The sequence below is a fragment of the Antechinus flavipes genome, chromosome 1 (assembly GCF_016432865.1).
Source record: "Antechinus flavipes isolate AdamAnt ecotype Samford, QLD, Australia chromosome 1, AdamAnt_v2, whole genome shotgun sequence".
Lineage (NCBI taxonomy): Eukaryota > Metazoa > Chordata > Mammalia > Dasyuromorphia > Dasyuridae > Antechinus > Antechinus flavipes.
This window is the reverse complement of record NC_067398.1, coordinates 691,009,425-691,021,663: the sequence shown is the minus strand read 5'-3', so window position 1 is coordinate 691,021,663 and position 12,239 is coordinate 691,009,425. Positions and strand designations below refer to the sequence as shown.

General features: G+C 41.8%; 1 protein-coding gene across 3 annotated transcripts in view; it reads right to left on the bottom strand.

The window, feature by feature from the left end:
* SCARB1 (scavenger receptor class B member 1) overlaps positions 1-12,239 on the bottom strand; it is a 99,128-nt gene that overhangs the window by 43,551 nt on the left and 43,338 nt on the right. The window lies entirely within an intron of this gene.

Sequence of the window (12,239 nt, the reverse complement as noted above, 5' to 3'; positions counted from 1 at the left end):
TCCGGGATCAATGAGTAAAGGGACAGAACGATGCTGGCAGGGGCCTTGTTTTTTCTCTGTATAAAAATGAGGAGCTCTCTCTACTTCCCTGGGGCTTCAAGTACCTCCACACGTATGTGTGTGTATGTGTATAAGTATTCTATATGTGTACATGTGTATTGTGCATGTATGTGTGTATATATAGTGTGTATTTTATTACATGCGTACATGAGGATGTGCATATATTGTAAATGTATGTAATATGTTGCATTTTTGTGTGTTTTATGTGTATGTATAAATGTGCATTTTGTGTATATGTAGGTACATATGATTATACATTTATATGTATTGTGCATGTATGTAATATATTGCATTTTGTGTATTCTATGTGTATGTATAAATGTGCATTTTGTGTATATGTAGGTACATATGATTATACATTTATATGTATTGTGTATATCTGCATATATTGTGCATGTATGTAATATATTGCATTTTGTGTATTCTATGTGTATGTATAAATGTGCATTTTGTGTATATGTAGGTACATATGATTATACATTTATATGTATTGTGTATATCTGCATGTATTGTGCATGTATGTAATATATTGCATTTTGTGTATTCTATGTGTATGTATATATGTGCATTTTGTGTATATGTAGGTACATATGATTATACATTTATATGTATTGTGTATATCTGCATGTGTTGTGCATGTATGTTATATTGTGGGTGTGTATATACGTATGTATGTCTACATATTTATATATTTTAAAGATAGATAATACAATAGAATGAATGATGGCTGGGGAGGAGAGGGCCTGGGTCTAAACTCTGCCTCCGAGACCCTGAGGAAGTCCCTCAGCACCCCCGGGTACCAGCTGTAAAACAGAGCTTGGACAACGTGTAAGCAGTAAAGATGGAGGCTCATTCTCCTGCTGTCCACACAGCTTGCAGATCGGCGGAGGCGGCAAAGGGGAGCCTGCGGTAGGTCTGAGCCCACTTTGCCAGGCCCGGGTGGTACAGGGGAAGGTGCCCCCCCAGCCCCCAGGTGTTGGGAGGAATGTTTGTACTTGTGCTCCTGCTTTATCTTTGAAGTAATTCTCTCCCTTTGAAGGAGCCAAAACTGAGGGGGATGGACTCTGAGGCTCTGAGGTCCCTTCCTGTTTTCTATCCCTGATTACACGAACCAAGCCGAGCCTGCCAACAAATCTGGGCAAAGACCAACGCCGGGAAGCAGCTTTCCCAGGATTCAGCTTCTCCTGGGCCCTTCCACTTCTAGCCCAGTTAGCAAGTCCAATTAAATCACTTTAGCATCTGTGCAGCCAGGCATTCTTTGTGCTGGAAGCAAGCTCGGGGCAGGGCTCGGGCAGGTCGAGGCAGCTGCAGCCACGGTGCCAGGGCACTCTCGTGGCCTTCCCCCAGAAACCCCACAACCGGGGCGGCGGATGATCAGGTCATCTCACGCCCCAGTAGCCCGGCCTGCACCGGCCTGAACAGCTCCATCTCCCCTCCCTGGGGGGAAGCATAAAGGCCACCTTTATGTGGCGACAAAGACCCAGAAAAGTAAGGGGGTCTCCCCCCGCCTGGGAACAATCATGGCACAGACGTGCTATTGTGCTGTGAGGAATCACGAAGGGGATAATTTCAGGAAAACGTGGAAAGATTTGTACCGAGAAACAACTTCCCAAAGATAAACAACTTCTGGAAAACTTGAAGACACTAGAACAGTGATTCTCAAACTTTTGTTCTCAGCATCTTCATGTTGTTAAAAAAAAACTATCGAGGATCTGTTCAAAGAGTTTTTGTTCATATGGGTTATATTTATAGCTATTTACTATATTAGAAATAAAAAATGATTTTGAATTTGTAGACCCTCTGAAAGGGTTTCAGAGACCCCAACAATTCTTTGGACTACACTTTGAGGACCACTGCACTAGAATAATGTGCTGACCAGCTGCATTTCCAGAGGCTAACGAGGAAACACCATCTATCCCCGATAGATACGTGATGGGCTCAGGGTACAAAAAGAGACGCCGTATTTTAAAGCACTACCGATGCAAGAATCAGTTTTTGCTTGACTTTACATATTAGGAAGGTTTTTTTTTTCTTCTACCATCTCCTAATCATAAATAGGGAAAAAGGAGGGGAGGAAAAAAGAGAAAGTAGATTCAATTTTTAAAATTAATTTTAAAAAAGTAAAAACAATAGCAGGCAAACCAACTTTCATATCTCCTTTTTCCTCCTGAGTTCTAAATTATCCAACCACATTTCTCTGAAAGAGGGCAGCCTACCCAGGAAGAGTTTGGTACAAGTAACCACAAGAATCCAAATAAAAAAAACTATTAAGCCGTCTCATACCCATGTCTTTCCCTTAGAGAGCTCAAGCCTTAACTAGCATCTCATCCTAGGGTCAGGGTACTGGAATCCTTTCTCTCTACTCCAATCTCCAAGCCCCAACTCAAAGCTTCCCCATCCCTCAGGGTCCAATCCAAGTTGGGCCCATTTCCATGGAGTGGCCCTTGGCCACTCCTTTGACACATGCTTTTTCAGCTGCTCTCATCACCCAGTACTCTATGTCTTCCCATGATATAGGGAAAAAGGAACTGGACTCCTGAGTTATACCAAGTTATACCTGAGCTGAAGCAAGGTCAAATCCAGCCTCAGACATTTGTTAGCTTTGTGACCCCTCAGCAAATCACTTCATTTCTGCCTTGGTTTCCTCAACTCTAAAATGGGAATCATACCAGCATCTGACTTACAAGTTTGGGATATGGATCAAAAGCGATCCTACTTGTTAAGCGTTCAGCACAGTGTCTAGCACATAATAAACACTATAAAAAGGCTTACTCCCAACTGGAAGACTAATGCATTGTTGGTGGAATTCTGAAATGATCTGACCAATCTGGAGAGCAATCTGGAACTGTGTCCAAAGGGCTGTAAAACTGCACGTACCCTTTGACCCAGCAGTGCCATTATTGGGTCTGTATCCCAAGGAAATCATAACGGAGGGAAAAGACCCACGTGTGAAAAATGTTTGTAGCAGCTCTTTTTGTGGTGACAGAATTGGAAAAGGAGTGGATGCCATCAATTAGGGAATAGCTGAACAAGCTGTGGTACGTGAAGGTAACGGAATATTTTTGTTCTATAAAAAATGACGAACAAGCTGATGAGAGAAAGACCTGGAAAGATTTTCATGAACTGATGCTGAGAGAAACAAGCAGAACCAGGAATTCAGTGCACAAATAACAGCAAGAATGTGTGATAATCAACTATAAAAAGTTCAGTGATCCAAAGCAAGCCCCAATAGACTCTGGACAGAAAAGGCCATCTGCCTTCCAGAAAAAAGAACTAAGGAAACTGAATGTAAATCAATACATGCTACATTCACTTCTTTTTTTCTGTTTTTATTTTTCTCTCTCCCATGGTTTTTGTGTTTTGGTCTGATTTTTCTCTCCTAATATGATTTACAAAGTAATCTGTATTAAAAATAAATAAATTTACAAAGAGAGAGAGAGAGAGAGAGAGAGAGAGAGAGAGAGAAATACTTATTCCTTTTCCCTTTCTCTATGTGAACAAATTCCATCTTTGGATAATATATCCATTTCCCTTATTTCTGTCCCTTAACAAGTTTGTTGTAAGGATCAAAACTGATCATATTTGTAGAATACTTAGCACACTGTCTGGCACATAGTAGGTGCTATTGAAATGCTTATTCCTTCTCCCTTCTCTATATCTATGAATCATCTTGGGATAATAAATCCATTTCCTTATTTCTGTCCCTGAGAAGGAAGTGAGATGGTATAGAAAGATCCTGGGCTTGGATTCCCAGGACCCAAATTTGAATCTCACTTCTGATACTTACTAACTATCTCTAGGATTCTCACTAAGTTATCTTCTCTCTGCCATGGGTCCCCAGTTCTAATCTGCAAAATGGGGATAATAATATTAGTTGTGACGATCACAGATAATGAATGTGAAGCTCCCTATAAACCCCAGAACTAGAAAAATGCCCCTGATATTTATTAGTTCTTAAGGACAGAGTCAAAGTGACATTATAATCCCAAATCTTACCAGAGCTGAAATAACTGGAAATCATTTCAATTCAATCCAAGCATTCATTAAACACCACTGCCTACGGAATATTAAGCTAAGCACTGGAGAGAATATGATGGCCCTTGACTTCCTGCAGCTTAGAAGGTGTGGGGAGGGATTGCCATTTCTTTCTCCAACTCATTTTTACAGATGAGGAAACTGAGGCAATCAGGCATAAGTGGCACAGTGTCATAAGCTAATAATTTGAATTTGAGTTTCCCTGATTCCAGATCCCAAATCTAATGCCTAGGAAAGCTCAAAGAAAGTGACCTGGAGGTCCAAGAGAGTCCAGAAATCCCACTAGCAGCTGAAATCTGAAAGCTTTCGATAGTTGGGGAAGTCACTCCCAAGCAAACAGGCCAGTTTTCCTAAGTGTCTCTAGGTGGGAGAGAGCAGAATAAGTGAACCTTCATTTTTTAACCAGTAAGTTCTGAGGGTCTCTAAATGTAAGAGCCTGTGGGCAATATAGTTCTAGTTGCAGTTAGGCTGACTTTTATGGGAAAGCAGGAATCACTAGAGGAAATTCTGGCCCACTTACAAGACCTCTAGCCTATAATGGTCTGATGCTTCTGGGTATTTTTGAGTTGTTATTACTTTTTAGCCATAAAACCCACCTTCCCGTTAAGAAAAAGCTTAATGGGACCCCAGACACTCTCTCATCAATGTTTGGGTCAGCTGTGCTCAGTGAATACCCGGAAAACCCTATTGTCTGAAGGCAAAGGACAAAGGAGGCTGCCTGGGGTCCAGATAACGAGATCTAAGACACTATTCCTCCAATAAGGAAGCCCACGCCCATTGGAGTTAGCCCTGGGGCAGGGACAGCAACATCAGGACCCGCGGTTGGGAAGGCCCGCCCTCAAGGTACAATATTCCAAACAATCCGCTCCTCACCTTCTCTTCTATTTCCTAAAGGTTGGAGGTGAGAGTCCTTGCTCAGCACAAAGTTAATGGCCATGACCTTTTGAATTGATCCACTGGCTGCCTTTACTGCTCTAAAAAAGTCACCAAAAACACTTGCTCTTCTCTGTCTATAAGAAAGCCTGAAAAGCCAGTGAGAAAAAAATGGCATCAAGATGTTGATATAAGGGCAGCTAGGTAGTGGACAGAGAACCAACCCTGAAGTCAGGAGGTCCTGAGTTCAAATCTGGTCATTTCCTACCTGTGTGACCCTGGGCAAGTCACTTAATCCCAATTGCCTCAGCCCAAAAAAAAAAAAAAAAAAATGTTATCGATAGCATTCATAATCAGGATCAAGCATTGGATTGGATCCAATAAGATAAAATTCAATTTGAAGAAATGAATGTCTAAATAATGAATGGATGAATAAATAAATAAATGAGTGGATAGAAGGATGGATGTCTTATACTTGGGTCCAACATATCAATTTCACAAGGACATAGTGGTAGACTATCGTTGGTCTAAAGAAGATCTGAGGGTCAAGAGGATCAAAAGTGGATTACAAGTCTACTGTGAACTAAGGTATCTTTAAAAAGGGTAATATGGTCTTAGGTTACATCAAGGAAATGAATTTTTTTTAATTAAGCATGTACTATGAACTATGCTAAGTCATAATTATAAATATTATCTCATATGATCCTCACAACACCCTTGGGAAGTCAGTGCTACTATGATCCTGAAGCACAGATCTACCATGTCATTCTCCTACTCAATAAACATCAGTGGCTCCCTATTCAAATATAAATATAAACTCCTGTTGATGTTCTAAACACTCCCCTTCTAATTTTCTCACAATTTACTCATTCTCATGTACTCTTCAATCCAATGCTCTCCTTGTTGTTCCCGAACCTCCATCTCTCAGCTGCAGGCATTTTCACTGGCTGTCCCTCATCCCTGAAACACTGTCCCTCCTCATTTCTTCCCCATGCTTCCTTGGCTTTCTTCGAGTCCTAACTAAAATTTTATGTTCTCCAAGAAGTCTTTTCTAGTCCTCCTTAATTCTAGAGTCCTCCCTCTGTTGATTATTTCTGACATATCCTGTATATATTCAATTGTATGTAATTGTTTACATGTTGTTTCCCAACCAGATGGTTGTTTGCCCTTTTTTTTCCCCAAGGAGAACCAGTGACATCACAGGTGATGTCTCAACTTATTTGTAAATTTAAGGGAGGCAGTTCCCTCAAAGGAGTCAGCCTCATTCCTACAAAGTCACCAAAAATCAAGAGAAGCGGCAATGGCCTGGGATGCCGTGGGTGACCTTGGCGTTTTCAGTGTCTGACTCAACTCTGAACTCTCCATGGTGCCGGCTTCTCATCCTCCCATTTCACCAGGGGAAGATATCTCCCTAAGTCACCAATACGCTGTTGGTTACCTTCAGTCTACTTTAGCCCACCTGGGAGATGAGTTTACTAGGATGTGGCAAATTGTGCTTCCTACAGTTTCTTGGAGTCACAGGTGAGCGCTGGAGGACAGGTAGATGCTAAAGGGGATGAGCAGCCCTGAAAAGACCTTGCAAGCTCTCACCTCAAAAGTGCCAGTCTCCCTTGAACACCCCCACACACACATATACACAGACACAGACACAGACACACACACACACACACACACACACACAAAACGCCTCTTGAGAACAGGTATTATCTTTTACCTTGTTTTGTATCTCTAGCATTTTGCATAATGCCTTGCAAATAGGAGAGGCTTAATAAATATTTATGACCATATAAAAATGATCCAAATCATTAATAATTAAAGCAATAAAAATAAAACAACTCTGAGGTATCACCTCATGCCCCTAAGATTGGCCAAGTTGACCAAAAACAAAACAAAACAAGGAAAATGACAAATTCTGGAGAGGACATGGAAATATGGGGACTTTTATGCATTATTAGTAGAGCTTTGAACTTATTCAGCCATTCTGGAAAGCAATTTGAAGGTTTAACCCAAAAGCTATTAAATTTTACATACTAAAAACATTATTATTGGTCTATAAGCCAAAGAGATGAAAGATAGAGAAAGGACTCCTGTACAAAAATACTTCTAATTGCTATTTTTGTGGAAGCAAAGAATTGGAAATGGAGGAAGTATCCATTAAATGTGCAATGGTGAAACAAGATATGATATATATGTAATAGAATATATATGGAACGTAATAGAATACTCTTGTGCTATAAGAAATGTTGAAGGGAATGATTTCCAAAAACCCTAAGCAGATTCATATGAACTGATATAGTGAAGTGAGCAGAATCAGGGCAACAAGTTATACAATAACAATATCACTACAAACTCTACAACTCCGAAATATTAAAGAACTCTGATCACAGAATGAGCAACAGTAATCCCAGAGAACTCACCATAAAACATACTGCCCTCCTCCAGAGAGAGCTGAGAGACTTAGGGGGCCGATTGAAACTTTTTTTATTTGGACATGGCCAATGTGGGGATGTAGTTTGCTTGACTATATATGTTCATAATGAGTTTTGTTTTTCTTGCTTTGTCAGAATGGGAAGGTGGGAGGAAGAGAATGGCGACCTGAAAATTTAATGTCAAAATACAAAATACAATATATTAACAGAAAAAAAAATAAAGAAAACAGCCCAAAGGTGATCTTGTACAATTCTTTCCAGCTTTAACTCAATCAATTTAAAAATTCTTCCCTGACCTTCCCTAGCTCTGGAAAAAAAAGGAAGGGGAAAAGAGGGAAAAATTGAATGACCTTGGACAATTCATTGAACATCCTCACATTTCTTCATCTTTTAAAAAAATTGAGGGGGGTGGGCTAAAGACCTTAAACACCCTCCAGCTTGAGATGGATGATCCTATACCCCAATACATCGTGTCTCCCCCACTAGACTGTAAACTCCTAGAGGGCAGGGATCTTTTTTTTACCATTTTTGTATCTTCCATGCTTAGCACAGCACCAGCCACACTGTAGGTGCTTAATAAATGTTGTTGACTGATGAGATTTGTTACTCCTGTGTTTCTTAAATGTTCCTCATTCAAATTATATTATACCTCGCTCCCGCCCACTATGCAACTCTTCATTGTCCCCTAGATAATATTAATTTTCAAATCTTCAATCAAACAATAAACATTTTTAAAATGCTTAATCTGTGACAGGCATTATGTGAAGTGTTAGGGATGCAAAGAGGCAAAAAACCAGTCTCTCTCTTCAAGGCGCTTACACCTAATGTTTGCCAACATGCAAATGAATATATGCAAAGTGAGCTATATACAGGATAAATAGGAAATAATTAACACAGGGAAGATACTGGAATTAAGAGGTGTTGGAGAAGATTTGCCATAAAAGATGGGAACTGTTACTTTGTTCAGGGATTATTGTGTTCCTGTCTGATCAAACACATTGATGATAATAATAACATGCTCTCTCTCTCTCTTTCTTTCTCTCTCTCTCTCTCTTTCTCTCTTTCTTTCTCTGTTTCTGTCTGTCTGTCTGTTTGTCTCTCTCTTTCTTTCTCTCTCTGTCTGTCTTTCTCTCTGTCTCTGTCTCTCTCTGTGTGTCTTTCTCTCTTTCTCTCTCTCTGTCTCTCTCTCTCTCTTTCTGTCTCTGTCTGTCTGTCTGTCTCTCTCTTTCTCTTTCTCTCTCTCTGTCTCTGTCTCTGTCTCTCTCTCTCTCTCTCTCTCTCTGTGTGTGTGTGTGTGTGTGTGTGTTGGTCTCTGTGTGTCTTTCTCTCTCTCTCTGTCTCTGTCTCTGTCTGTCTGTCTCTCTGTCTCTATCTCTCTGTCTGTCTCTCTGTTTCTGTCTCTCTTTCTCTCTCTCTGTCTCTGACTCTCTCTGTCTCTCTCTCTCTTTATCTCTCTCTGTCTCTGTCTGTCTCTCTCTTTCTGTCTGTCTCTGTCTCTCTGTCTCTGTCTGTCTCTCTCTCTCTCTCTTTCTGTCTGTCTCTGTCTCTCTGTCTCTGTTTGTCTCTCTCTGTCTCTCTGTCTCTGTCTCTCTCTTTCTCTCACTCTGTGTCTGTCTGTCTGTCTCTCTCTCTGTCTCTGTCTCTCTCTGTCTCTCTATCTTTGTCTCTCTCTCTCTGTTTGTCTCTCTGTCTCTCTCTCTCTTTCTCTCTGTCTCTGTCTCTCTATATCTGTCTTTTTCTTTCTCTCTGTCTCTGTCTCTCTGTCTCTCTATCTTTGTCTCTCTCTGTCTGTCTCTCTCTCTCTGTCTCTCTCTCTCTGTCTCTCTATATCTGTCTTTTTCTCTCTCTCTGTCTCTCTTTCTGTCTCTACCCCCACTCTTGTCTGAAATGACTTATGAAATCCTCACCACCTCCCTCATTCTTTTCCCCCAGCCATCAGGGATCTGGTAGCTTTCCTGTTACACAACTCCCTCATGACGACGCCCACCACCCCCTCGGCATCCCCAGCTAATCACCTTGATCTAGGTTTTGGGCCATCTGTCTCTTACGAGACGGCCCCTCGTGTCTGCCCCATGCCGACAGCAGCCAGGAGCCGGGGATCAGCTGTGTCCACGGAACCACGCGCCAGGCAGCCCCGTACAGCAGAACCACATTGGGGTGCACAAGGCCACATGATTTGGGGCCAGCCCGAGAGCTCCCGGTCCAGAATTCTGCCTTTGCAGGCCGCCCAGGGATACAAGAAGATCACAGAATGTAGAGATGTCAGAGCCTTTGAAGATCATCCATCCAGTCAAGGCTGTTTCATTTTGCAAGAGATGTCACCACGTCCCAGAGATGTTGAGCAAATGTACCAAGAAAACACAGCTCACCCCTGTTGGAATGTTGTGGGAGACCTTGGTTGTTCTCCCTTGACTTTTAACCCCAAACATTCTGATTTGTCTTGAAAATGCATCTTAATTTCCTGTCTGCAAACTTATCCAAATCTTTTCCCCACTTATTCTTGGCTCGAAATCCCCCTTCAGGAAAAGAGGGAGGGGAGGAATATTTATATGTTTCCCCCCGTGTGCTAGGAACTTTTGACAAATATGATCTCATTTGACCATCGCAATAGCCCTGGGAGGTAGGCGCTATTATTATCCCCATTTTACAAATGAGAAAACTGAGGCAAATGGAGGCTAATTGACTTATCCGGGGTCACCCAGCTAGGAAGTATCTTACATGAGATGCTGGTATTCCTCAGTTTATTGTCTGCACTTTTTTACTTTGCTCCAGCATTAATTGGATTTGAGCAGAGCTGCTCAGAGTTGTGGATCTTGTCTCAGAGGGCCAGCAGCGGGTGACTGTCGATGGCCCAGAGATGGTAGTGGATGATCTTGGGGCCTTCCACATCCGACTAAGCTCAGCGCTGCCAGCCAATGTTGGAACTGTGCTCATCTGCCCATCCTGCCTGGGGAAGACTCCCTAAGTTTGGGGTTAAAATCCCCCAACTCACCAATCGACAGTCGGGGGCCTGTCAGTCACCCTCAGAAATGAGGGAAAACTGAGGCGGTTTTCCAGGTGGGATCACTGCACGTGCTCCAGCTTCTTGGAGCCACAGGTAAGAGCCAGTTGGCAGGTGGACATCCAAGGTGGATCCAGGGAAGGGGCCAGTCCTCCCGGAGCACCCGGGCTGTCCCTCTGCACATCATAAATGTTTGTGGATGGACTACTTGCTAACTTCTCTGACTCTCAGATCCTGAAGCCATAGTCTGAGGGACCTAACCCAAGCAACGGTCATCTGGCTTTTACAGGAGAGGGAGCCCCCCAGCAGCCCATTCCCCTTTTAGGGAATTACATGAAAAGTCTTTGGCCATGGAACATAAAAGCAATTCTCTTCAATTTCCACCCACTGACTCCTGTTCTGCCCTCAAAGGCCAAGGGAACAAAATTAATCCCTCTTCTTCATGAGAGCTCTTCAGATATATATAGATATATATATATATTTTAAACAACTTTTTATTGACAGATCTTCAGATATTTTTACACAAACTTAGAGGCATCTCAACGATACCGTGGATAAAGCTCCATGGAGTCAGGAAATCCTAATCTCAAATCTAGCCTCAGATACGTATTAGCTGGGTGACCCTGGGCAAGTCACTTTACCCTGTCTGCCTCAGTTTCCTTATCTGTTAAATGAACTGGAAAAGGGAATGGCAAGTGACTTCAATGTATTTGCCAAGAAAATCCCAAATGGGGTCACTAGGAGTTGGACTCAACCGAACAACAATAACAAATTTATATCCCTGGCATTAAGCACAGTGTCTGGCACACAGCAGGTGCTTAATAAATGTTTACTGACTATTGATCAGGCAGGAGGTATGAACTCAAGGCTCGATACTGTCCTGATTACCTCTCCTAGATGCTTTTTAGTTTAGTTTAGTTTAGTTTAGACATCCATGTCTTTGTAAATAGTGTGTCTAACACCTGAACACAGTGCTCTAAATGTGGTTTGAAGTACAGTAGCTCGGCCGTTCTGGAAGCAATGCGGCCCCAGATCACTCCATTAGCTCCTATTGAGCTTTCAGTCCATTAGGACCCCCAGAACTTTTTCAGGTAAAATACTTTCTAATCATGTCTCCTCCACCTTGTACTTCTATGTGTCTCCCAACTCAACTGAATCTTATCAGATTTGAGCCAATAGCTTACATTTTTGGACATCGATTATCTTCTGGTAAATGAGCTGTACCTCCCAGCTGCGTCCTCAGCAAACTGGACACACACAAAAACTAAAACAACAAAGGACCAAAGACCCATGGGAAACTCTATTAGGGCCTTCCCTCCAAGCTACCATTGGTCTATTCATTACTATCCTTTGGGTCCAACCAGTCAACAACATCGAAGAGCCATCGGATTGTGCAATCACCCGGCCTGCCCCACTTCTTTTCCTATAGAAGAAAACTTGCTTGCTCTTTAAACACAGAAAAAACCCTCAAGGAAGTTTAGCCTTAATTTATTGCTTTCCTTCTTTTCAGTTAAAAAGGAAAAATAATGAGAAACTAATAGAAAAATATCACACACACACGTGTATATATATATATATATATTTATGTATATGTATATGTATATATGTATGTATCCCCTTCTTCCAACCAGGACACTCACTTTAACAAATCTAAACCACTCTGGAAGTAGAGACCCACTCGCTATGGGACAGAAACTCATAAGTAAGATGATACCTCAGCATATAAACCAGTTAAAATTACTTCACTTACAGAAGACAGACCGATGAAAGCTTACGTAAGAAGGCTGAAGCCTCTGGGACACCCTCTGACAATGGTTACAGGAAAACTGCTAACAACAATA